Consider the following 6,211-nt stretch of genomic DNA (forward strand, 5'->3'; position numbering starts at 1 on the left):
CACTGACTGGGTTAAGATTCTTAAAACCCAATCATTTTTCCTCTGAACCTTCCTGCATTGTCTCACCTGTGAGCTTTGGGGGACACCTCACATCCAAACCATAACAGAGAAATGAGACACTTGTGCTCAAGGATGGTCAGACTATTCTGAGAAGGCTCCATGGTATCCTGACTCTCAGGGGTGCCTCCAGCAGGGTCTCAATAGCACAGTAGTCTGGTCTATGGCCTTTACTGTTGGAGGATGGGCCTCAGCTTGGGAAAGGCCCTGGGATCCTATCACCTTCTCTCCCTTCCCAGGGCAGTCTGGTGGCCTTTTAGACTTGAAATGACCTCACTCAGCCACACTTGTTTAGAGCCTGCCCAAATCTAACATGCTTCATGTTTTGGGCCAGAAAGCATTTCACTGTCCCCTACTTTGACTCACTAGTTATCTTTTCATGGTAGCACATCTTTTTTTTTTTTTTTTTGCAGTGGTGGGGATTTGAACCCAGAGCCTTGTGCTTGTGAGGCAAGCACTCTACCACTGAGCTATCTCCTCAGCCCAGCATATCTTTCTTCCAACTACACTATGAGTTCTTGAGGGTGGGCACCATGTTTTAGCTTTACTTCTCCACAATTTCTGTTACCTGTGCACTTTACAGGTACTTAAATATATATAATGGCTGCCTGGATTCATGTGAAAAGAAGAGAATGTCAACATTTGGTCTGGACTTCATTGCTGGCAATCATGAGAGTCATCAAGGCATAGGCAGGAGAGGAAGGAGAAGGGAAAAGAGTTAGAAGATAGATAGGGAAGGGTGTGGGGGACTGAGGATGAGAGTGTAGGGTAAAGAGGGAAGAAAATTGCGGGGAGTGAAAATGACTGGAATTACACAGGTGGAAAAGAAAAGAATTCGAGGTCTAGGATGTGGAGTTCTGAAGAAAAGTCCACGATGTTGGAGCTCTATCCACTCTTCCTTGTGCTCTGATGTACACCACCGCTGCCTAAGGCCCTCTCCCTGGATTTTCCTCAATTCAGGAAGAAGCTAACAGAGTGGGGACCTACAAGTGTCTCCAAAGCAACTCTCAGTAGTGAACACAATATCCTTGATTCAAATTATCCCCACTTCCCACAAGTGGGGCAAGTGAGGCACTGGTCTCTCTCTGTGCTGGCATTGTGTCTAGCTCCAGGCAGTCCTGGTGAGCAGGGCAGGGCATGTACAACTGTCCTGCCTGTTAGGTCCTGGGAATCCAACAGTATGAAAACTCACCTTGGCCTGACAGGCCATCAGCAAAGTCAGCTTCTCTCAGAATGGTCTGGAAGGGCCCTTTGAAGTTCTGGGGCATGATGTCTTTGTGCACAGGCCGTACTCAGACAAATGTGGACACATGGCTGCATCCCAAGACAGTGAGCCAGCAGATGCACACCTCCAGCATGGTCCGGGACAGGAATGGGGGCCTAGGATTCTGGGGAGACTGGATACCCTGATGCTTTGAGGCTCATGGGGGTGGGGGAAGGTGGAAAGGTGGGAGTTTGGGCTTGGGGCCTCACAGCCAGCCAAGGGTGAGCTGGCAATCCTCTAGCTATCTCCTCTGTCTCACCTGCTGCTCTTACCACCGCTCTCCATCTTGTGCTTCTGTACCACTTCACCATACTTACCTGTACTAGTGTCTGAGGAGGGTGCAGTTTGGAAGAATCTGTTCCCAGCACTGCATGAGAATTCCAAAGGTTTCCAGTCTGGAGAGCCCTGGAGGTAAGATGGTCCAGAATTTGTTGGTGTCTTGGCTGGGGATAGGGGGTAAAGTTTCAGCTCTGAATTTAACACCTGCTTCAAAGAAGGATCCTTTTCAATCTGCTGGAAAATTTCTCCTGCCTCCTCCCACCCACTTACCCTCCCACCCAAAGCATTTTGCCTGCAAGGAGTCTCTTGTCACTTGCTGGCATGGCAATTAAGAGTCCAACTCTCCTGCCTCCACACCAGGTCCTCACCATGTGCTACTCACTAAGTGGACCCAGGGCTTCCAATACCTTATTGCCCACCAAAGCTTGGCACCAAGGAAGTAAGAGTTCTGCCATTTTGGAATGTACTACTGTGGGGTTTGGTGATCCAGGCTGTGGTTCCCAGCATGCTGTGCACTAGAAGGTTCATAACATTTGGTCTGATGAGATCTATGGAGGCATGAGACGGATGGATAGGACTGAGGTCAGTTATTTTCATTGATAGTACTTGTAGTCCTGGAACTGGTGTACTCACTAGTGACAGTGACTACAGGATTCTCCCTAGCTTGGCTACTGGGCATTTTTCCCTAGTGCATGAGAGCTCAAATACAAGTTCCCAGCTTCAGGGCAGTGGCACACTCTTTCTGGCTCCTCTGTTTTTTATTCTGTGATGGTTAGTCTGTTCCTCATCATGATCAAGGTAAGTAATATTTATTGAGCACTTGCAATATGCCTGCCCTTGTTCAGAGTGCTCTGTATGAATCACCTCATTTCATTATCTTCTTAATCCCATGTACTAAGACCCCCATTGTACACACGAGGCTCAGAGGGGTAGAAGGAACTGCCTGAATTCACAATGCCAGTGTGTGGCAGAGCTGGGATTTGAATCCCTTCTGTGTTCAGTCTGTGTGCTTCTTACACTATCCCTGACACTTTTCCCTGGTCACTCCCACTCGCCTATGTCACCACACCATCTCAGCAATGCCATCTGTGTGCAGAATCTCAAAATATGTGGTGTCTTCCAGGCAGAGAGCTCAGTATTTCCTCTGAATAAAGAGGACACCTAAAGCATTTTTCTTCCTTTGCTGGGATTGAGATCAATTGCCTCATGGTGAGCAACCTCTCCATATACATAGCATAATTCAGGGCAGGTATTCTGAGACTTGGGAATTTCATGGACTAATAAAATAAAAACAGGAGCTGGATATGGTGGCGCACTCCTGTAATCCCAGTGGCTTGGGAGGCTGAGGCAGGAGGATTGCAAGTTCAAAGCCAGTCTCAGCAACTTGGTGAGGTCCTAAATAACTTAGTGTGATCCTCTCTCTAAAACATAAAAAGAGCCGGGAATGTGACTCAGTGGTAAAGTACCCTTGGGTTCAATCCCTAGTACCAAAAAAATATAAATAAATAAAGTAAAATAAAACTGGGTCCTGATATAGTGTCATCAACTTGTTATTTCATTATTTTAAGGCCATTTAAAAGAATACCATTTATAATACACCTACTATTAATAATAACAGTAGGAGTAGTATCTAACCATTATAGAGTTTTTGATGTACCAGGCATTGTTCTCAGTCTTCACATTATCTGATTTAATCCTCACTTAAAAAAAAAAAAAAAAAAAAAAAAAAAAAACTAACTGGGAATGTAGCTCAGTGGTAGAGTACTTGCCTAGCATGCATGAGACCCTGGGTTCCATCCCCAGCACCGTGAAGAAAAAAATGAAAGATTTTTCTGCCCATGGATGAAGAACCATTAAAGTCTCTCTTCCCAATACTGTCATGTCTCCTAAAGAGCCCAAACAACTGCAAAGGCTCTTCATCAAAGGACTGAGCTTTGAAACAACTTATGAGAACCTGAGAAGCCATTCTGAGCCATGGGGAACACTCATGGACTATGTGGTAATGAGAGATCCAAACACCAAGTACTCCAGGGGTTGTCACTGAAGCCACTGCAGAGGAAGTGGATGCAGTCATGTATGCAAGGCCATGCAAGGTGGATGGAAGAGTTGTGGAACAAAAGAACTGTCTAAAGAGAAGATTCTCAAAGAATAGGGGCCTACTTTTCTGTGAAAAAGAACTTTGTGGCAGTAAAGAAGATGCGGAAGAATATCACCTATAGAAAAATGGAAGTGACTGAACTCATGTGAGTCAGCAAAAAGAAGAGGGGCTTTGCTTTTGTAGCCTTGGACAACCATGACTCTGTGGATAAGACTGTCATTTGCAGATATCGTACTATAAATGGCCACACTGGGAAGTGAGAAAAACCCTGTCAAAGCAAGAGATGGCTAGTGCTTCATTTAGCCATAAAGGTCAAAGTGGTTCTGGAAACTGGTAGTAGTCATGGAGGTGGTTTTTGGTGGCAATGACAATTTTGGTCATGGAGGAAACTTAAGTGGTTGTGGAGGCTTTGGTGGCAGCTTTGGGGATGGTAGATGTGGTGGCAACAGAGATGGCTACAATGGATTTGGTAATGATAGAAACAGTTTTCTTTTCTTTTTTTTTTTTTTGGTACCAAGGATTAAACCCAGGGGTACTTAAATACTGATCCACATCCTCAGTCACTTTAATTTTTTATTTTGCTAAGTTGCTGAGGCTGGCTTTGAACTTGAGATCCTGACTCAGCCTCCCAAGCAACTAGGATTATAGGTGAGTGCCACTGTGCTTGACTGGAAACAGTTTGGGAGCTGGTGGAAGCGACAAGGATTTTGGCAATTACAACAATCAGTCTTCAAATTTGGGACCCATGAAAGGAGGAAACTTTAAAGGCAGAAGCTCTGGCTCCTATAGTGGTGGAAGTCAATACATTGCCAAACCACAAAACCAAGGCAACTAGGGCAGTTCCAACAGCAGCAGTATCTATGGCAGTGAGAGAAAGAAGGTTTCAACTACTGCCAGGAAACAAAGCTTAATAGGAGAGGAGGGCCAGAGAAGTGACAGGGAAGCTATAGGTTATAGCAGACAGGTCAATTCAACCAGTGGTGGCAGGGTCTATCTGTTACAAAGAAACCATATTCTAGACAGTATTCATGTGTATGGGCAAAAAAAGGAAAACCCTTGAGGATTATATTTGTGACTAATTATATAACAGGTTATTTTAGTTTCAGTTCTATGGAAAGTGTAAAGCATTCCAACAAAGGGTTTTAATATAGACTTTTTTTTGCACCCATACTGTTGATTGCTAAATGTATTAGTGTGATCATGACACTGAATAAATGTCTCTTTTTAAAAAAAATTTGTTTAGTTGTTGATAGACCTTTATTTTATTCATTTTATTTATATGTGGTGCTGAGAATCAAACCCAGTGACTCACACATGCAAGACAAGTGTTCTACCACTGAGCCACAACCCCAGTCTCTAAATGTATCTCTTAAAAGACAAAAAAAAAAAAGACATTCCAGCTGGGCATGGTGGCTCACTCCTATAATCCCAGAAACTAGGGAAGCTGAGGCAGGAGGATCGTAAGTTCAAAGGCAGCCTCAGTAACTTAGTGAGGCCCTAAGCAACTTAGTGAAACCCTGCCTCAAAACAAAATACAGAAAGGCTGGGGATGTGGCTCAGTGGTTAAATGCCTCTGAGTTCAATGCCTGGTACCAAAAACAAAACAACAACCAAACATACAAATGAACGATGACAAATAAAACCCACTCCGAAATCCTATTCTTTTTTAAAAAATGTTTTGATTGTTGATGGACCTTTATTTATCTATATGTGGTGGTGAGAATCGGACCTGGTGCCTCACACATGCTAGGTGAGTGCTCTACCACTGAGCCACAACCCTAGCTGTAAAATTCTATTCTTTAGGCATTATCATCATCCCCATCTTATAGATAAGGAAACTGAGAAAGATAAGTGTTAAGTAAATTGTTCCCGACTCTGTGCTGATAACCATTATAGTATACTCTCTCTCTCATCCTTGATTCACAAAAGACTTTTTTTGCAGTGCTGGGGATGGAACCCAGGGCCTCACACAGGCTAGGCAAGCACTCTACCATTGAACCACATTCCCAGTTCAAAAAAACATCTTTAAGAATCGTCAACTGCATAGGGAAGGTTCGATCCTTAGAATTTGGAAATGAAAAAATAAAACCTTGGTCAATGAAGCAGGCAGCTCTGGGTTTCAGTTTGGATAATTTATTTAACACTCTGGGCCTTGGTTTGTTTAATTATAAAATAAAAGTACAGATACCTATCTCATGATGCTGTTGTGAGGTGTATGTGATTTATCACTAAAAGGTTTAACACTGTGACAGGCACATCATCAGGATGTCCAATGCATACCAGCTGAGAGATGCAACATTTCTAGTCCTCCTGACACCATCCTGCAAGCTCATCTCCCACAGGGAAGAAGTGGGTATGGCTTCTCTGTCTTTGTCCTGTTATGTGACTGGCCTTCCTCCTCCTCCCCTCTCTCACTCTTTATCTTCCTCTTTTATTAACAGAAGCAGCCAGAAACACGTGGGTTTTCTTCTCATTGGTTAAAACTGGTGTTGCCTTGACAGCATTTGTAAACA

Source organism: Sciurus carolinensis, chromosome X, assembly GCF_902686445.1.
Source record: "Sciurus carolinensis chromosome X, mSciCar1.2, whole genome shotgun sequence".
Lineage (NCBI taxonomy): Eukaryota > Metazoa > Chordata > Mammalia > Rodentia > Sciuridae > Sciurus > Sciurus carolinensis.